The sequence below is a fragment of the Ahaetulla prasina genome, chromosome 2 (assembly GCF_028640845.1).
Source record: "Ahaetulla prasina isolate Xishuangbanna chromosome 2, ASM2864084v1, whole genome shotgun sequence".
Classification (NCBI taxonomy): Eukaryota; Metazoa; Chordata; class Lepidosauria; order Squamata; family Colubridae; genus Ahaetulla; species Ahaetulla prasina.
In genome coordinates this window covers 205,858,324-205,880,526 of record NC_080540.1, presented here as the reverse complement: position 1 = coordinate 205,880,526, position 22,203 = coordinate 205,858,324, and the positions used below count along the sequence as shown (strand labels likewise).

At 39.4% G+C, this 22,203-nt stretch overlaps 1 long non-coding RNA gene across 2 annotated transcripts in view; it reads right to left on the bottom strand.

Annotated features, from left to right (window-relative positions):
• Positions 1-14,440: 14,440 nt before the first annotated feature.
• Positions 14,441-22,203, bottom strand: part of LOC131191360 (uncharacterized) — a 29,153-nt gene continuing 21,390 nt past the window's right edge. For both annotated transcript variants that reach the window (XR_009153484.1, XR_009153485.1), the window contains exon 6: positions 14,441-17,528. This is a non-coding gene — a long non-coding RNA (uncharacterized LOC131191360). The remainder of the gene's footprint in view (positions 17,529-22,203) is intronic.

The window sequence follows — 22,203 nt, the reverse complement described above, 5'->3', positions numbered from 1 at the left end:
GGAGCTCGGGCAGGGCAGCTGTCACGCAGCAAGGAGCCAGGTACATGATCAGCAAGCCCATCTGACACCTTTGACCCCATCTCACAAGGAGGGATTCGCACCCGGCAATCTGAGGTACAGTGGTCTCCCTCGGCTCTAGGCTCTCTCTAATCACAACCGCCACCCCCCCACCCCTACCCTGAGCCCTCGGCTGATGGAATGCACGGAAACCCGGCGGGCACATCTCAACAAGGGGCACGCCCCCTTCCGTGCCCAGCCAGGTTTCCGTAACGCCTATGAGGTCCGCGGCGCCCCCCTGAATAAGGTCGTGTATTAGGGGGGCCTTGTTAACTACGGACCGTGCATTGCATAACATGACCTGAAGGCCCAGGCTCTGAGGGTCTTGACCATCCGGGGAACGGGAAAAGGACGGGGGATTGGGGCGCGCGATCGCATGCAGACATCGAACGCGCGCCCCCCCAGCACGATATGATCCCCCCTTCCGCCATATCTGCCCCTCCCACTTACCATGCAAATCAGACCATCCTCACCAACAGGAACGCAATCTCCCCCCCTAACCTCCGAACCCATTAAAGGACCGTCACGAGCACGCGTGAGGACTGGCTCCCCACCCGACGGGCTACCCCCAACGCCCGCATCAAATGGCTACATTAAGTCCTCTATCTCCAGATGCATTTGAATTGGCTCTAGTTTAAATATCAAGCAATCCAACCCCCTATCTCTACCAACATTAAGAATCATTATATTGCCAAGTTAGGCAGATCATCCTAGAGGGCTCCAGAAGACAAAAAAAAAAGCCTTAGAGCCACATGCTGGCTAAAAAATGATGGCTTATCCAGTTCTACTCTAAGCTGCACAACTTTTGAATGTCCAGAGACTTCTTTTTTACTCCAGTAATCCCATAAAGAGGTGTTTCCTTTCCCAAGTTGGGGGGAACATGGAAATCAGTACTTTTTCGGAAAATATTCTTGAAACACAATGGAAATATCTTAGCAACCCTGAGATTTGAATATACAGCAAAGATTCCAATAATGTTCTTTTTTTTTTTCAAGCAGTCCAACCAAAACATATTTTACCAAAAAATATTTTACCTTCATTGGAAAATGCAGTGCAGGAGAAAGTAAAGGGGAGGATATTGATAATTTTGGTTGCATGACATTGCAGAGAGGGTAGAATTGATGAATGAGACCAAGGGAACAAAACAAATATGAAATTAGGCTTTGTCTATTTAGAATAGAATAGAATAGAATAGAATAGAATAGAATAGAATAGAATAGAATAGAATAGAATAGAATAGAATAGAATAGAATAGAATAGAATTATTGGTCAAGTGTAATTGGACACATAAGGAATTTGCCTTTGGTGCATATGCTCTCAATGTACATAAAAAGATAAGATACATTCATCAAGAATCATAAGGTACAAGTTTTAATGATAGTCATAAGGTACAAATAAGCAATCAAATCATACTAGGAAATAATCAATATCAATATAAATCATAAGGATACAAGCAACAAAGTTACAGTCATGTAGTCATAAATGGGAGGAGATGGGTGATAGGAACAATGAAAAAACTAATAGTAATAGTAATGCAGTGACTTAGTGAATAGTTTGACAGCGTGAGGGAATTATTTGTTTATAATCCAATTATTCTTCATGGCTAACACAGTCTTCGAGCGATCAAAATGTCATTTGTAGAATTATCATCACAAGATAGAATACATGGAAATCAAATTGACTATAGCATTGATACAAGGAGATGGAAGAACTTAATTGTAAAGCAGGGGTTGATTATGGGACAAAGAGAAACTGTTCAGAAATGTCTTATGCCCAAACTGAAGAAAACCAACCATTTTTCATAATGTAATCCTAAGCATATCCCCATCATTTTCGGGAAAACCAGGAATCTTTTTGCAGTCATTGCCATGTTGAACCTCACTGATAGGAAACCAGAGGGATAGCTGAATGAGGGATGTTAAATAAGTTATTAGAAAGGAAGGTGAAAATATAAACTACTAAAGATCAAGAAACTGAAGAAAGCAAGTGAAATAAATTGCCAGAAGAGAAGCCAAAGATCTTAGGGGGGGAATTAACAAAGAATTTCAAAGAGCTGTTAGAAGAAACATGAAGCAATATTACAACATTTGTAAATATGGCAAGCAACAGAAGAATCAGCAAAGGCTTCAACAATTTCAGCAAAGCTGGAAAACAACACAGTGGCCAACAAATTGTACAAAAACTACATTCCAATATCAAAGAAAGGAAATTTAATATGCAAATGATCATAAAATATTATTAGTTTCACACGCTAGAAAAATAATGCTTAGGATCATCCAGCTCAGATTAAAGTCCCACAAGGAAAGGGAGATGCCACATGTTCAAGATGGGTTTAGAAAAAAGGCCAAGGAACAAGAGAGATTATTGGTGCTGCAAGTGGATAGTTGTGACAGCCAAAATATACTGAAATGAAGTCAAATTGATTATAGTAAGGCTTTTGATTGTGTCAACCAGATCAAGTTGTGGAATAAACTTAGGAAAATGGAAACTGCAGAACATCTTGACATACTGAAATATATTTTGGGGAGAAACTCCTGCAAGTTGGTGTGGCAAGAGTTGCTATATTCCAAGGAGACTCTGACTCTCTACCCAACTACTGTATTTTTTGGACTATAAGATGCACTTTTTTGTCTCCTAAAAGGAGGTGAAAATGTCTGTGCATTTTATAAGACCAAATATTGGCGAAGCCCCGCCCACCCACCAGCCATTTTTTGGACTCAGCACACCCTGCTTTCGGGCCTTTTTTCAGCCTTTTTCAGGCCCATTTTTGAGACTTTTTTTGGCCTGTTTTCAAGGCTCTTTTTTTGGCCCATTTTGGGGGCTTTTTGGGGCCATTTTCGGAGCTTGTTTTTGAGGCTTTTGGGGGCCCTTTTTGAGGCTTTTTTCACCTTTTTTCCCCCAAAAAAGGGCCAAATAAGCCTTGAAAATGGGCCAAAAAACCTCAAAAATGGGCCAAAAAAACCTGAAAAAGGGCTGGAAAAAGGTCCAAAAAAGGGAGGCTAAATACTTTTTTGTTGTTGTTTTCTTCTTCTAAATATAGGTGTGTCTTATAGTCCGAAAAATACAGTAATTTTTTGTTTTGGCTGACGACTTGGCTGATGACTTGGCTGATTAACAAAACGTCTCAGATTAACAAACTTTGGTCCAATTGCTTTGATTTAGCTTTTTAAGATTCTTTTGGCCTGGGTGATTGAGTCTTCATTGACATATCTTTGGACTGAAGTGATATTCAAATGTTCATGAATGGATGGACTCCATCGCTCCTCCTATAGATATACCAGACTTAAAATTGTCAAAGGCATAGACGCATTATTATGAAAACATGGTTTTCTCCTTCAGGACAGGGATTTTGGTAGATCAAGATTCCCATAGTATGAGTGCTCTGCTTTACAAGAGGGAGGTTAGTCCTTTGTGCTGAATTTTCATGAATGTACTATGCAAATGTAACAAAAGCTGTAATAGGCCTCAGGATCCATCACAGCTATTATACATATACTTACTCTAAATAGTTCAAGCACAAAGTATGGTCTCATTAAGTCCAAAACTATTGAGGTTTTGTAACTTAAACAAATAGAAAAACATTGATTTCCTATAAGTTATATCCTTAAATGATACAGCAAAGAATCCTGCATAACATTTCCAGAAAGTGTGACCTTCGAGTTTTTCAATCAGAATTTTCAGCATATCTTCCCTGACAGTTTCCATCTAAGAAGAGATGGTAGGGTTCTTTTTTATTGATTCATTATAGATCCCAACTTTATTGCTTTACATCTGCCTGGTTTATCTGATTAAAGCTGAGTGAAAACTTCCAAACCGCCTCTCTTACTTCTATCTCAAAATATCTGGACCTAATTAACTAATAACTAATGAATTAGGATCACTAGCCACATTACTCTTAAAAGCACATTAGATAACCTATATGAATACAAATATAAATATCCTACAAAATCAGCTAAAAAGTAACATTCAGGGGATTCTATCCTGTTTTTATTAATTCAGTAATTCAATATTGACACTTCACCTGCCACTGCACTCCTCTCAAAAGAATGAAGTCAGCTTGGGATGGGGCTGCATCTGATCTTTATTCCGGAAATTTACAGAAAATCAAGAATACATCTGCTGCAATTTTAATAGTTTCCCTTACTGTATTTAGCATATACATATAATGATTGAAATGAATCTATCCTTGAAATTTCATTGATTTCGAATGTAGCAGCCTGATACATGATCAAGTTAAAAAAAAGAAGTTGTAGTTAGCCCTCGCTGAATGGCTGGTCATTTAGCAACTACTCAAAGTTAAGACAGGCCTCCCCAGAGCTACTTATGACCCTTTGGTCCCTAATGGTTGCAAACAGACATCCCTGGGGTCATGTGATCATATTTTGGGTGCTTGGAAACCAGTTAGTTTAATGAGCACGGTATTCACTTAATGACTGCAGTATTTGCTTAACAACCATCATGATTTATGACTGTGATTCTAGGACAAATTATGGTCCTAAGTCGAAGATTTCCTTTATACATGCCCTGCTTATGACATCTCAGGCATAACTGGTGATTGGTAGGAAGTGAATTGCCACCAAGGCAATTCTTATGTAGCAATTTTGTAGTTCTAAACTCAGCATAAACAGTACATTCAATTTTTGCTTTTCCTTTTTAAGCACATTACAATAGGTTCCTAAATCAAAACTTGTCTATCTAAATAAATGGGCTGGTTTTCAAAAGTGCTGTGAATGTTGAAAGTTCACCAGGAGTCCTGCATGCTCAGCACTTTTCCAAATCATCTTACTTACACCTGATCATTATGACTAGGGCAGGTTTGCCCCAAGTGCTTATAATAGGTCAGTACCGATTTGAAGCATCTCTAACATATCTTTGACCTGCAGCTGACCTCCTTCTTGCCCGAATAAGGCATGCTAATCAATAAGGAAGATAATATTGCACTGGTGTGAAACAGTGGCCATTTCCCCACTTAGCTTTGTTGTGCTTTTGTTTTTAAAAAAACACAAATCTAGACAAATAGCCATCATAACTCTCTTTCTCAGCACTTTTACTGCAAACTTTTTTTTCCAAAAGATAGTCTTGCGATTTGTATTCATTTTCTTGATTGTGCTTTTTGTACTCATCCAAATTCAGCTACTGTAGATAGCCTGGAGTACACACTGATATTTTTAACAATTGACTTGTAAATCCCAGGACTTGGTATGATAAGATGTGAAGGTGATCATATAACCCTTGTATTTCAGCTGTGTATGATCAGCCTTCAAATCTGTTTGGCCTGGTGTGACTATGGCACCAAGCAAGACACCAGGTGATTCTAAGATCTAGTCCCACTTTAGGAATGAGAGCCAGCTGGGTGACTTTGGTCAGTCTCTCTCAGCCAATGACATCAAGCTCAGGTGACAAGCCGATTGGTCAATTCCTGTTACAACCAATGGATCAACCAATGATCCGAAAAAGCAGACTTTGCATTTCAGGGAAACACAAAGGAAAAAAACAAGATTGGTCTTAAACAAAATCTAGCTTCCCAAGAATGACCAGATACAAATAAAACAAATAAATTATCACAAATAAAGTGATAATCCCAATCACTTTTCTTTACCAAAGTGGTATATTGAAAAAGGTACAGCTTTCCCCTGTCCAGTTGTGTCTGACTCTGGGGAGAGGTGCTCATCTCTGTTTCTTAGCCGAGGGAACCAGTGTTGTCCAAAGACACTTCCATGGTCATGTGGCCAGAATGACTGTACGCCGAGATGCATGGAAAACACTAGTGGGTTTCAAACATTTTTTTACTACCGGTTCTGTGGGTGTGGCTTGGTGGGTGCGGCATGGCTTGGTGGGCGTGGCAGGGGAAGGATACTGTAAAATCCCCATTCCCACCCCACTCCAGGGGAAGGTTACTGCAAAATCCCCATTTCCTCCCAATCAGCTGGGACTTGGGAGTCAGAGAATGGATGGGGGTGGGGCCAGTCAGAATTTTTACTACCGGTTCTCCAAGCTACTCAAAATTTCCGCTACCGGTTCTCCAGAACTGGTAAGAACCTGCTGAAACCCAACTCTGATGGAAAGCTGTTACCTTTCCACTGAAGTGTCCCAAAAGTGCTTTGTCAAGAGGTACTCTTGAAAAAACACCTTTGGGACAACCATGACCTGGATGACCGAGAATCTCCATAGACATTCCCACTGACGTGGTAGCAATTTATCTACTGGCATTTGCATGCTTTCAAACTGCTAGGTGGGCAGGAGATGGGGCAAGTAATGGGAGCTCACCCTGTCTCACACAACACTCGGGTCTTGAACCCAGGCTGTCACCTTTCCAGTTGACAAGCTCAGCATCTTAAACTACTATGCCTTTTGAAGTAAGGAGATTTGAAGCAGGAAGAAGACTTTAGCACCCATGGGTTGCTGAAAACTTAACAGCCAGCATTTGACATGTTTTTGTAATATTTATATAATATGAATCACAAACGTACAAGCAGGGACTACAAATCAATTAAAATCCACTATGGAAGGCAGAAAATCCATTTATGGTACAATATATTTATCCATCCCTCTTTCCTTCCCCGCACTTCAATCCATGCCTCTTCTGAAGTTACTACTATGACGTCTCTAGAACCTACTGCTAAGTAAAACCATTGTTACCTTAATCTTAACTACACAAAGAGTAGATCTTTATAATCTAGATCTTCTTCATCTCCATGCCTCGACCTTCCCCATGAAGCTTCTAGGCCAGTGATGTAAAAGGTGTACCTGCTACGATATTTTGGCTGAGGCACACGTGTCCACTAACACCCAACAATTATTCTCAAAAGCACACCTCATTCTCACGTAATTTTCGCAGGACGACAAAGCCATGGAAGAATGGTCTCTAAAACCTCCAAAAAACCGTGTGAGAATGAAGTGTGATTTCACACGGTTCTCAGAGGCTGCAGAAGAGCATTCCCCAAAGCTGGTTCAAGAACAATGGCCTTGCATGACCCACAGCAGCCTCAGGGATAGGCCACAGGGTCAGTCAACAGAAAGACGACAACGCCTGAAGGCAAGAGGCCTCTGGCAAATCCTGAGACGTGCTGGGCTACAGTGACCATCGCGCCATATGGGGAATGGCACAAGGCAGCCCTTTTGAGTGGCAGCAGAGGTGCTAGGATTGAAGTTGAGGTCTAGGTCTCTGGTTCAGGCCCAGTCTCGGCACTGCCGCTGTTCGGGGTGGACTAGATGGGGGAAGGAGATAGACAATTATTACTGTTTTGTTAGGGGAGGGGAGAGTATCACACACCAGCAAAGTCAAATTAAGAATTTTCTGAATTTTTTTACATGCCTAGCCAGAAAAGGTTCACCATTACTGTTCTAGGCTGAATGTGCTGTTAAAATGGCTGCTCTTTAAAACAATAAAAATGTTCCTGAATAATCACTCTTGACGTCTTATATTATCCGGTCTTTTGTACTCCTTCAAGCAATGTCTCAATGCCATTGTTTTAATTCTCTTCCTCTCCCCACTCAGAGTGACTATATTTCTGACTCTCGGTCTGTCGTTTCCAATTGAAAGCATGAACGTTACCGTTCCAGGCCAAGATCTCAACACTGGAAAACCAAAGGAAGAAAAAGAAAGAGGGGAACATGGCCAGATATCTTTTACCTTGTGAAACTGCACACATACGATTACAATGCATTCCCAGAACTATCTCCTATTTCTTGGACAAATCTCTAGAAGATGTGTTTCATGTATGCACAAAGAACCATTGTTGACACCGAAGGGAGGAAAATTGCTTGGGAGAATCTATTTCTTCTTCCTCCTCGTGAATATTAATCATCGCAGCAGTGCTGATAGAGAAGTGCCACAAATGAAATACAAAAGGCAGGCCCTGCTGCCAGTTTTTGTGCTGAAAGGTGCTAAAGCAAAGTCATTCCTCCCCTTTCTGAAAATAATGCTGCTTCTGCTTAAGGCTACTCTATGGCGTAGTTTAAAAAGCACCCCTTCTCTTGAATCTTGAAAGGATAATTGCAATTTCCCACCCAAAATTAGGATCTGAAAGCTCTGAATGTAAAAGTGACAAATTCAAAGGGAAACCTCTGTATAAATAAATCATTTTTTACAAGAGTGAATAGGACTCTGGCAGAGAAAGTGATCAGGATCACAATCCGCCCTGAAGTAACACTCAGTGAAAGCTACGACCAACTCAGAAATGATGAGAGGAAGACAGGGCAGAGAAAAGCAGGCTCCACAAAACAAAATCCTTTTGGCTGAATGTCACTGTTGTCTAGTATAAATGAAATCCTGCTGCTTTTTCCATGTTTAAAATGCTTTATACAATTTTAGAATTCATTACGATGAGCTGAGCAGGGACACAGTGTGTGTGTGTCATCTGAGATATTGTGATGGAGGCCAGACATGTACATAAACCCCTTTTTTTTAAGAACTCAAAAAACAAAGGCACAAATTTAAAGGAAAATTTTTGAGGGATTTTGTCAAAAAGGATAGCAAGAAAGTGGGTTGTAAAACTCTGACTTAATCAGGTTCTTCAATTTCAGTGCTTACAGCTTTTATGTAAACTGCTATGAAGCTCGGACAGGAATTGTACACACAATTGTACACACATATGTGTGTGAGAGAGCAAGTGGGGGGGTGTTTGCATATGTGTGTGTGTGTGTGTGTATCTTGGCTACTGAAAACAAATCGCAAGAATAAAAATAGTTGCTGACACGCATTTGTAGCTATGTGACATGACCTGAATTTAACTCATAGAATTATCTATTACAATGTCCTTCCTGTTGAAGACTACTTCAGCTTCAATTGCAACAATACATAAGCACACAATAGATTTAAGCTTAATGTTAACCACTCCAATCTTGATTGCAGAAAATATGACTTCAGTAATAGAGTTGTTAATACTTGGAATACACTACCTGACTCTTGGTCTCTTCCCAAAATCCCCAAAGCTTCAACCAAAAACTGTCTACTATTGACCTCCACCCTTCCTAAGAGGTCTGTAAGGGGCGTGCATAAGAGCACAAGCTTACCTACCGTTCCTGTCCTAATGTTTCCTTTCATAATATCCAATTAATATAGTTATTACTATTTATTTATTTATTTTATTTATTTATTTATTTAAATTTTTATACCGCCCTTCTCCCGAAGGACTCAGGGTGGTGTACAGCCAAAGATAAAAACAGCAAGTATACAAAGTTAAAATATCAATTTAAAATACCTATTCAATAGTGGCCGAATTAAAACCGTCAGATTGACCTAACCTAAAATACCCCATATAAAATTACAAAGGATTAAAAATTTAAAATTTAAAAAAATCAGTCCAGTCCCGCTTGAATAAATAAGTGAGTTTTTAATTCCCGGCGAAAGGTCCGAAGGTCAGATATTTGGCGCAAGCCGGGGGGGAAGGTCGTTCCAGAGAGTAGGTGCTCCAACAGAGAAGGCCCTTCCCCTGGGGGTCGCCAGCCGGCATTGCTTGGCGGACGGCACCCTGAGGAGACCCTCTCTGTGAGAGCGTACGGGTCGATGGGAGGCATAAGGTAACAGCAGGCGGTCCCGTACTATATTACTTATGCTTATATATACTGTTGTGTATATATTTGTACTGTACTGTTGTGACAAATAAATAAATAAAAAATAAAAATAAATTTTACCAAAATAAATTTAAATTCTCATTGGATGCCAAGTACAGCAGTTTGGACATGGGGTCTCCTACGAAATAAGGCTATTGTTATTTTATACCATGCAAACATGAGAAACAATATGATTTTTTTTCCTAGATAAATTTCTAGGTTCTATCATATCGCAAGATCTCAAATGGACAGCTAACATCAAAAACATCATTAAAAAAGGACAACAAAGAATGTTCTTTCTGCGCCAACTCAGTAAGCTCAAACTGCCCAAGGAGCTGCTGATTCAGTTCTACAGAGGAATTATTGAGTCTGTCATTTGCACCTCTATAACTGTCTGGTTCGGTTCTGCAACCCAACAAGAAAAACACAGACTTCAGAGGATAATTAGAACTGCAGAAAAAATAATTGCTACCAACCTGCCTTCCATTGAGGACCTGTATACTGCACGAATCAAGAAGAGGGCCGTGAAAATATTTACAGACCCCTCACATCCTGGACATAAACTGTTTCAACTACTACCCTCAAAACGACGCTATAGAGCACTGCACACCAGAACAACTAGACACAAGAACAGTTTTTCCCCGAAGGCCATCACTCTGCTAAACAAATAATTCCATCAACACTGTCAAACTATTTACTGAATCTGCACTACTATTAATCTTCTCATAGTTCCCATCACCAATCTCTTTCCATTTATGACTGTATGACTATAACTTGTTGCTGGCAATCCTTATGATTTATATTGATATATTGACCATCAATTGTGTTGTAAATGTTGTACCTTGATGAACGTATCTTTTCTTTTATGTACACTGAGAGCATATGCACCAAGACAAATTCCTTGTGTGCCCAATCACACTTGGCCAATAAAAATTCTATTCTATTCTATTCTACCACTTTCTCTGAAGGTATCTGGAAAGTACCTTTATTATGTTCAGATGCAATGAGGTATGCTGGATTGTATACTAAAAAGCAATTCCAGAAGGATAACATAAATTCAGAGCAGTATTTCTTTTCAAAATATATGTGTATCTGAATTTTCTCTTCTCTGCACTGTGAATAAGAATTGCAGAAGAAGCTTTGGGATTGCTTCTGAGAGTGATTAGCAGTCTTAACTTTAACAAACATTACCTCACTGGTCATTCATTATTTAGGAGAGTGATACATACAAACTATTGGAATATTCCAAATAGAATAATAGCAAAGAGGAATAAAGATTTGTTTTCTTAATAACTACGTTACAAAACTTGCCAGCATGGCTGTATCTGTCAACACCCTATATCAAAATGTGCCTACTTGATCATATCCTGACAAGACCAAAAATATGTTTGAATTTCAAACTTGCTGAGCGAATGGAGGGAAGACTTTCCCTGAGGGCAGATAAACAAGATGGATGGGCTAAACTCTGAATAGCTTAATGATCAAAATGCAGCCAAAAGTGTCACACGGAGAATGCTTGACTCATCAAAGCTGGCTTTATGATTTCTGCAAAGTTTCTCCTTTTTTACAATTAAGAATTGTTAATGTATTATATTTATAGAATAATAAATTTGTGTAGCTGTATAATTTAAATGTAATTGTTAATTAACAGTTGCAAGTAATTAAATTCACAGATCCAACCTGTTGACCTAACCATCACCTGTTCCACAATGCCCTAAGACAGGGGTCTCCAACCTTGGCTAAGCCTGGCAAGTTGAAGTCTGCCAGGCTTAAAGTTGCCAAGGTTGTGTTGAATGAAAAGGGTGAACTAAAAACTATGCAAGAATTAGAAACAGAAGGTATAAAAGTGAATTGGTTTTCTTATCTGCACAAATACACTCCAGATACGATAGAGACTCCAAAACAGAAGGTTTTTATAATAATTTGACTAGTCTAGTCTAAAATTTTAACAGGTACTGATGATAATTTAATTAGGAAATTGTATGGATTGTATGTATGTATGTTTGTGTGGATGGATATTTGCTAGAGGTTAAATTAGAAGAACAAGTTAAAGAGACGATTGCGTGGGGGAAGAATTTTGGTCATGGGATTGATTTAGAGGTATGGCAAAAATTGTGGACACAAAATTATAAAACGACAATGTCTACTGCATATAAAGAGAATTTGTATAAGATGTTTTACAGATGGCACCTACCCCTGACAAGAATTGCTAGAATGTTGAAGGACAAATCCGAAAAATGCTGGAAGTGTCATCAGAAACCTGGTTCATATTACTATATGTGATGGACATGCATGGAAGCTAAGAGATATTGGACTAAAATACACACATGGTTGGAAAAAATGATCAAAAAACACATACACTTTAAACCAGAAATTTTTCTATTGGGGATTATACCTGAAACATATAGCAGAGAAGTGAGATATTTGATTGTGAATGTTATAACAGCAGCTAGGATTGTGTTTGCTAAAAATTGGAAAAGTGAGAAATTACCTATGCAAGATGAAATTATTCGAAAAATAATGGAATGTGCAGAAATGAATAAATTGACATTTGAAATTAGACAACAGGAAGATAAACAATATTATAAGATATGGGATTTATTTTATCAATGGTTAGAAGGGAAGATACAATAAAAAAGATTTGAGAAAGGTTATTATAAGGGAAAAATTTGAATTAAATTGATTTAAGATGGCATGAATGATGTAATAAGAAAAGATTGGCATAATGTAAGATTAGATAAATTTATAACATGTATATGTTGAAATTGCACAAAAAATTTGTAATCTGCCCACTGACCCACAGTATTTGGATTGAAGATGTTTTTATGTTTGTTTGTTGTAAAAAATTAAAAAAAATCTTTTTAAAAAAACGTTGCCAAGGTTGGAGACCCCTGCCCTAAAATAATCTTGAAAATTACAACTTTTTGACAATAAAAAAACCAAAAAAAAAGCTCTAGAAAAAAAATAAGAACATTTTTCAAAAGGATAAAACTTACATGGAGGGTTATTTTAAAATTCTATATATATTCCAGCTATTGTTTAGCAAATAGCGGAAATGCATATCCAATGAGTCTTACATCCAGGAAAATGGCTTGTATTCTGAATTATAACTTTACATATCACCCTAAGACAATAATTTAAGGTTGAAAGCATTAATAAGATCTACTAAAGATCTTAAAGTAAACTTTGGAGAATATATACTTAGAATATATTTTTTTCAGGCTATTTTGGTTTTGCTATTATAATAATGTATAGCAATCATTTTATTTCTTTATACAAGATAGAAAAATTTAATGAACTGTTATTGCAAAAAATGGTAATATGAAAATATATATCATTTAACGGGCAATTGCTTAAAAGGCAAATAATTAATCAACCAGAAAGCCCTCCAGTCAATAATCAATTCCAGTTAATTCAGATTACTACTTACCTAATCCATATACTGGGTGGAAAGGAAGCTGAAACTCTTTCATCCATAAGAAAATTATTCTTATGTTTTCAAACTCTAATTAAGTTGAAGGAATTTAAAATACATTCATAGGGCTGGGGGTTTTTAGCATTTGTGCCCCATGTTTTCAGGGCTTGCTTGCTATTGCATTGCGTTTGTCCAATTCTCAAGGAAATCAGGCCACCAACACCATTCAAAGGTGACATCAGAGCACAGAAAATAGAAAAACTCAAAAGAAGTTGGGCCAGATCGGAAGATGTGGAAAGACCTGGCCCATAGAACAAGTATTATGCATATTCACACTTTTACCAAACTGTTTTTACATTTTATGCCACCTCCTGACTTCAACCACAACTTGTCTCCTGGCTCCATGAAGAAGCATGCATTCTGAAGAACCATTTATTTTATATGGTGGTCTGGCTGGCCTCTAAGCCTAAGACAGAACTGGAACCTGAGCCTTTCTGGTTCTACTTTAGCACCTTAACCCAGGGGTCTCCAACCTTGACAACTTTAAGACTTGTGGACTTCAACTCCCAGAATTCCTCAGCCAGCTTTGAGAGGGTACATCTGTGAAAGCCAAGGGATATGAAAATCAAGGCAAGAAGGAGTGAAACAGGACAGCAATATTCAGCAGTGGCTTGAAACAAACGTCACAGAAACAGGACAGGGACTGGCAATGAGTACAGCAAATGTTATGATGTTGTTTCATGCCAACTCAAGGATGAGTAGATAATACTTAACTTAGTACAATAGGGTAATGTACAGATTAAAATCTAGGTTTCCAAGAGACGGTGCATGTCTCTAAATATTGCAGTATGATTTCAAACTTTTTAAACAAATTGAAATAATCATTTAAACTGTGCATCTCAGTGTTTTGAAATATATTTTATTTTTGGAATTTAAAATAGAAATAGAACAAAATTTAAAATACAATGAAGGTCCAGTACTTTCACCCTTGTCCATTAAATGTGGAGAAACAGGTTTTGAGATTTGCTTTACAGGTTTCTGTAGAACCTAACCTAAATCATACTGCAATTGGGGCTGGAGAAAATGGTACCTTCCTGTTTATGGCTCCAGGTCTTGCTTTATAGCAAAAAGAAAAACATTTTCCCCCGAAATAAAATATTTAGATAACCTGGCTTTTGTTAAATGCTGTAATTGGATATGACATACAAAACAATAAAGACATGTGTCACTCTACAACCTAGCTTTGTTTTCCAAGCTACTGCATTCTCCACCCAAATCAAGGGTCACTGTATTTGGAGAGGCAAAAATGTGGCCACTAGATGGCAGCAAAACATTGGTGCTTTCGGTATCTCTTTGTTGCCATCTAATAGTGCTGCAAAGTTTTGCAGGCTTAGATATGGTAGCCTTACTAAATCCAATCTACAAACAGAACTTTAATTTGCAGTGTTTTGCTTCAGAAATAAGACAACTTGGCTTCTTCTGCTGGAATACCATTCATGAACCAAACCGATTCAGTGGATAAAACACTGAGTTTGTTGATCAGAAAGGTCGGCAGTTTGGCAGTTCGAATCCCTAGTACAGGTCTCCTGCGTGAGCAGGGGGTTGGACTAGATGACCTCCAAGGTCCCTTCCAATTCTGTTACTGTTACAATTTCATGCATAAAGATCCCATTCACTGCCTTTTCTTTTAATATGTTTCTTGGATTCTATTCAGAACACATTTAATTTGCTGTTACCGTAAAGTACTTGACCATCAAAACACTTCAATATTGCTTTTCCATTTCCCTTCTCTAATTAGAGATGTACACCTTTTTTTCAGATTTCCAAGTATTCACTTCTACAATGTTTTTACTTAACTTCTTGCCTCAGTAAACACTTTTTTTTCCCCTCTAGGTGTTTTACTGTTTCAATACTACCTAAATAAAAACTGGAGATCAAAATAGTAATGGCATTGTGTGATTTTTAATTTATTATAAAGGTATAAATCGTGATATGCTGTATTATTTCAATGCAGATTTTAATGCAGTAATGTTTATATGAGTAAAGATCATTAACATTCTATTATTTTACAAGCTTGAAGTACTGAAAATAAAAAGCAAAAAGTAAAACTTCTGTCAGTATTGTCATTTAGGATATCCCTGTTACAAGCACAAACTTATTTTCATCTAAAGTTGTGTATAGGGTAAAAAAAGAAAGAACCACAGAAATTCGCATCAAAGTATTAGTTAAATAGTAGTTTCAGTCCTGAACTAATAATATTAACATCTCCATTGTATTGATATTTAATGTGTGTGTCACTATATTTTTCAGTGTGCACAGAACTACAGGAAGCTCCTTGAGTTATGACAGAAATTGGGGCAAGAATTTTGTCACTAAGTGATGTGATCATAAAAGAGATCACATGACTGCACTGTTTAGCAATCCAGGCAGTCCAAGTTAATTTCACAACCTCTGGATCACACAGGTTATTAAGTGAGGATCTCATACAACTGTGACATGAAAAGAGGCTGAAGTTCCAGGCTGGCAGGCAAGAGGTATGGAAGGTTGTGCTGGTGATATGAGCAAATTCTATGAAGCGTGAACAGGTGCCCTAGGCATGTGCTACAAACTATGGCCAGGTGCAGGCAGGTGGGTGTCATGGGCAGGCACTACAGAACCTAGGCAGGTGCTATAGACAGATGCTGCAGGTGCATGGGTGCCGCGGGCAGGTACCATGCATCCCGGGTGGACAAAAAAGAGGCAGGGATGAGAGTAACTTGCAAACTCCTATTGGTTTCCCCATTGACTTTATGGAAAGTCAGCAGGGAAAGTCATAAATGGCGATCACATGTCTGGGGGCAGCTGTAACCATCGTAACTGCAAGCTGATTGCCAAGTGCCCAAATTGTGATCAGGTGACCATGCAGATGCTGTGACATCCACAATTTCAAAGACTGGTCATAAGTCCTCCCTTGTTCAGCACCATTGCAACTTTGAATGTTGGCCACTGAACTAGTGGTGTTAACCCAAAGACTGTTATAGTGGCAAATTGAAAGAGTCTATAAAATGAGACTACAAAACCTAGAGTCAAAATGAAGAGGATTAACTCTTCTTCTATATCGTTCCCCCCCCCCAGCTTTTCTTTTTTGCCACAAATCCAACCAATAATACCTGGAAGTAGAAACAGAGGCTTTTCTTACTATTTTGTGAACTAAAAGATACCACCATAAACTATATGTGCACTACATGTAGTGCCCAGTGCATTAAATCTATACAATGCAATGTGGGTGTCCATCAGAACCCACGTTGCTTCCACCTAAAAGGCAGACAGCTTTTGCAGAAGGATGGTGATATCTCCTGAACCTTGTGGAATAATAAAAATTAAGTAAGTAAGTATAAGTGCTTCAGACTAGGCCTATTGTTCAGCCAAGATTAAGGATTATTATCAAGCGATCACATGTCTAGATTTTTCCTGTTGAAACAGAAGGTTCTGCTGCAATGTTTATGGTAACATTTATCTTGAACGGCAGGACTTCTTCAGCAAAGTTGCTGGATATTATTTGCTATTGTATTATATAGCTGTGTTAAAAGTGTCAGCCATCAGTCAGCCATCATGAGCCAGAAGAACAGAATTGTTCTGACCCAAGTCACACACATGGCAAAAAGTGCAGGTAGAGTATATTTATTGCACAACTCTATTTGTTATAGCAATATCCCCCAAAATCCCCCAAGTCACAAATTCCCCTCCCCAAACAGTTCAGTGAGAAAGTCCAAGCACACACACACAAAACTAAAGCAGTAATTTCTCAAGCAAATTCTCCCACAAGGAAACTCCCTGAGGCAAGTCCAAATCCATGTTCAATTTCAAGTTCAAATCCAAGTCCAAGTTCTGGAAAAATCAACAAGACAAGCCGAAGGATCACAGCACAAAATCAGGATACAGAAAGCACAGAGCCAAAGACTCAGGAAACTGAACAGTTGTCTTCACCAACCACTCCCTCCCACATGCCTCACTAAATAATCCACAACCCAATGTCCCTGATTAGGAAGTACAAAGCTGCTTCCTTGTGAGCAGCCTCGCTGACCTCTTCTGAGATTCCAGGATCCGCTCTTCACATCCACAGATCAGGCAGGGGCAGCAGCTGTTCCTCATTGGTGGCAGACTGTTGCTGATCATAAGTAGCCATGCCTCTCCTACCTCTTCTTGAGCAGACAGTTGTCCATCCATTCAATCATACTGTGCTCTTCCATTCTGGACTGTCTGAGGGTTCCTGGGAACTCTGCATCCCCATGTCATAGGCCCTAGTTCCACTTCATCCTCTTCTTCCAAATCAGCAACATGTTGCTGACCAATCGCCATCACAAGAATGCTCACATCTTCTGTGCTGTCCACACCACTGGTCTCTATTCTGTCTCAGGAAAAAGGCCAGCACATAGCGCTCCCTGAATCATTTTATGTGGACCAAGTTAAGAAATGCAGTGGATGGAGATCCTGGCTTTGTCTCCCTTTCATTGAGTATCACCTGCAAGTGAAAACAAAACAAAACAATTTATAATATCTGTCATGGTGATAAATAAGAGTACAAAGTGAAGCGGGAGGATGCGCCTGGTCACTACAAACCCTTCTCCATCCCTGGGACCTACTGCTCTTACATACCCAATATTTTTGGACTCATGTCCAAAAAACAGCTTGGTTAAAGTTACCACCACATTACCAATTTCATCATTATTGGAAAACTTCAATTGCTGGTAGGGAGAGATTATTTTATAGAGTACAACCTTCTACTGGGAAATAAACCCATCACCTTTACACTTTAGATGACTATACAGTTTGCAGTGTGTTAGGAACTATCCAAGTCCTGGTGCATTTGCAGCAAACATTATCATACAATCATGATGGTGAACCTGTGGCACGCATAACCATATCAGTGGGCAGGTGAGCTCAGCTCCGACACCCAAGCACATGCTGGCCAGCTGATTTTTGGGCCTTCTGGGCCCACCAGAAGTATGGAAACAGGCTGTTTCCTGCTTCTGGAGGGACTGGGGGGCAGTGGGGAAGGCCGGTTTTTCTATCTCACTTGGCTCCAGAGCCTCTCTATGAGTCTGAGGAGGGCGAAAATGGCCTTCTTCCCCCCCCAGGTCCTCCAGAGGCCAGAAATGGCCTGTTTCCCAACTTCCAATTGGATAGGAAGTGACTTTTTTGCTGTCTCCAGCCCTCCCCAGACTCATAGAGAGGCTCTGGAGCCAGGTGAGAGAGAAAAACAGGCCTACTGGGCCATTGCGTGCCAGGAGTGGGGGGAGGTCATGCGCGCATGCACAGGGCACATAGAATTATGGGTGTGGGCACGTGCGCATGCGACACCCCCCCCCGCCCTGGCACGTGATGGCAAAAGGGTTAGCCATCACTGTCCTAGAAAGAAAATCAGAATGGCGTATATAATTTATGCAGTCTATACATGGTTTATACAGTAGAAACAATCTGGCTGTCAGGTCACAGACACTGAACATGAAGCAGGAAAAGAGCAAAATATAACCATCAAGCTTCCTTCCCAATTAGTGATATACAAGAGTATCAGTGCTATCAATGAGTGACTAAACAGGAACCAGAAATTGCCATGAAGATGACGTAATTGTGACTTGCTTGTGCATATCAGATTTTCACCAGAATGCCTGAATGGTGCAGGCAAAATTGTAACGTAAGTTACAATTTACATAAATTACAACCATGACATGTTGCACAACCAACACAGGAATTGCAGCTGCATCACACAGATTACCACTCTGACTGGCCTGGGTGATAATTATGATGCTCATGTCATGAAAGTCTTCAGAAGTCATAAATATAGTGAAAATTGATGATGATGATGATGATGATGATGATGACATCACACAAAATCCATTATTGGCAGAAGCAGCAGAAAACACCGGATAAAATCAATGATAGGACTAATCAAATGCAACTAGACAAACTCAGCACTATTGTTCCAGCTTTAAATCTTCAGTGTAGTATAGGACTAGAGTTCTTTCTAGGCAGCACCAATCTTGTTTTTTAAAGCACAGCTCTTTTTAAAGAGCAATAAACTGTGTTTAATGAATATGTATACCACTGAATGAATAAACCTGTGTTTCATAAGGCGCCTGTGTAAGAGAGCTATCAATTGTTTTGGAAAGTGCCTCTCGCTGGACCTACCAGCAGTCAAAGCAGCTATGGAGGGCAGCTTAAAATGACCAGAGCAAGGGAGAAGCCCAAAGTGGCCAGGGGGAATTAGACAGATCTGAAATTCTGAATCCTTGCATAATCAGCAATTCAATAATTGACCTTTTGACTAAGATCAAACATAGAGTATACTAGATGCCACAACTGGCAAAGTACGACAAAAAAAACTACTTTAAAACCAGAGCACTGGCAAGGGTGCCAAACTAGGGGCCCGCAGGCTGGATGCGTCAGGCTCAGGCCACGCCCACCCTAGCTCTGCGAATGGGAAAAACGTCACAAAACATCACGTGACAGCAATGTGATGCGGTGACTTTGACATCCGTGACCTATGAGGTCCTTTTTTTATTTATTTACATTTCTATCCCGCCCTTCTCCGAAGACTCAGGGCGGCTTACAATGTATAAGGCAATAGTCTCATTCTATTTGTATATTTACAAAGTCAACTTATTGCCCCCACAACAATCTGGGTCCTCATTTTACCTACCTTATAAAGGATGGAAATCTGAGTCAACCTCGGGCCGGGCTTGAACCTGCCGTAATTGCAGGCTACTGTGTTCTAATAACAGGCTTCTTACCAGCCTGAGCTATTACGGCTCCTTAAGATCAGGGGTGGGCAACTATGGTCCCTTTACAACTCATGAACTTCAACTCCCAGAATTCCTGATGCTGGTTCAGGAATTCTGGGAGATGAAGTCCACAGGTCATAAAGGAGCCATTGTTGCCCACCCCTGCTTAAGATCCTTTGACTATAGGCTATCAGGAAAACATGGCTGGAAACAAAAATGGTTCCAGCTTTATGCTCTGTATTGTGGTTAGAAGGAATGGGGAAGGACACATAAAATACAAGATCATTAGAGGAAAAGAAGCTTCTTATACAAACGGCATTTTTTTCAAAGTAGTGAGAACTTTGTAAAGTATGCTAGCTTTTACCCAATGGTAGCAACACATTAGAGATGGGCCCTTTCAACTTCAACTGTCTTCTTAGAGTTTGGCAGCCTTAACAAATCCAATCCAATCCATCAAAATTTAGAAGTGGCTCTCCAGGCAACGGCAAAGAAAGGCTAAATATTATGGTTACAATAGATGGTTAGATCTTATCTACTATCACTTGATTCTGGGAAAATATTCTTTCAAAATAATAAATAAGTTCTCTCACAACACTCCCTCAAATCTATAAAATACAAAGAAAACAATATGTCAGTTTGCCATTTGTCCTTACTATTTTTTAACATAGTGAATATAACATTGGGCTTGGAAAAAGCAAACAGGGTTCAAAATATCCACTTAAGCTAGCATGGGAAGCACAAGAGTAATGGGAACCCAGAGATAACGATTGCCGTAGGAACCACTGGTGTACAAATATAGATAAAATGGATAGCTATGATATAGTATTTTTTACATTAAACCGGGCAGCCTTGGACAAGTCACCATCTCTCAGACTAACTTATTTCCTTGGGTTTTGGTTACACACGGGTATAATGAGATAACCTCAAGTGTAAACAAATTTTTAGCAAATCCTGCTGAATGTCTCCAGCCACTACTCGTCCTGTTTATTCTTCAGAATTGGTTCAGAAGAAAAATATACAGCGTGAAAGGCAGATATCCTTGAAAGAAAATATTGCTTTGTAGCCTAGTCTTAAAATTCATCACATTCTAAAGTGCTTTTTACATCACAGGCTGAAAATGGGCTGAAATCTTGTTGAAAGAACAATAAGTTGGTTCACGCTGAGTGTTTTGTGCCTTTCTCCAACAAAAGAACCCAAAAATTCTTCTCCAGATTGGAGTTGTAGAGATAGGGGAGGGATAGAACTGTATCTAGAATGCCATAGAATTGTTGGAAAAAGATTCTTATAGAGGCTACCCAATTCCAAACTGGAGTTTGATATTTCTGGTGCTGACTGACTGTATGTCCCAAGCACTTCATCAGCCCACCATTAAAACAAATAGCTCCTGTCCTTTTCTGATTCTAAATTTGGAGACAAGTCAGGCAGAGATTAATTCTACAGTTGTATGGAGCTTGTTCTGCAATTGGAGGGATATTCTTGACCTCTTGTCGCTACTGAACAGTTGGAACTCAGAAGCTGAATTTGCCTCCAACAAATTTAGGCCAAGGGGAGAGGAAGGAATGTACAAGCCCTCATGACTTGCAACTTGATTATAAAAACAAAATGTGAAAATGCTTATGCAGTTGTACAATTATATAAGCCTCTATGGTCAGGCATAGTTCCAGCACAGCCTAAGCTTGTCTCCTCAACCCAAGAACATCATTCTGCAAAGAATGTGGATCTGACTCACTTTCCTTCAACAATTTAGCTCAAAATAAGGACTAAGCAGCCCTTATTTTAAATGAAAACCACCTTTAGCAATACTGTACTGTGTGTATCTGGGGCTGTGGGTATTAGAAGGACAGAGGATTGAGAAATCCTTTGCCAGTGTCGTGGTTCAAGGAAGTGCAGCTGATCTGCAAAGCTGATCCCCATCTTTTTAATTTGTAATTTTTACTGTTATTAGAAATATTTATTTTTTGTGGTTTTATTGGCTTCTAATGTTGTAAGCTGCCCAGGGTCACCCTGAAGCGAGATGGGAGGCAAACAAATCTAATAAGCAAGACCAAAATTCTACAATATACATGGTTTGCCTTGGTATACTTTGTACAATGTTGTGAGTAAACTGGTCTTTCATAACACAGGCAAAATTCAGCTGGTTCTCACGGGTTCCCCAAACTGTTAGTAAATTGCTTAGGCAGTTTGGAGAACCGGTTAAAAATAAAGTGCAAGAGAGGAGTCTCTCTCTCTCTCTCTCTCTCTCTCCCTCCCTCTCTCTCTCTCCTTCAGTTAATAGCTCCACTTAACAGCTGCAGCTGGAATGCAGCCGATACACGCTGAATCTAGTCAATAAACAACAGAAACTGACAGGATTAGGGCAGGGAAACCCATCAATCACCCATCTTGAGATGGGATTAGGGACACGGTGGCTCAGAG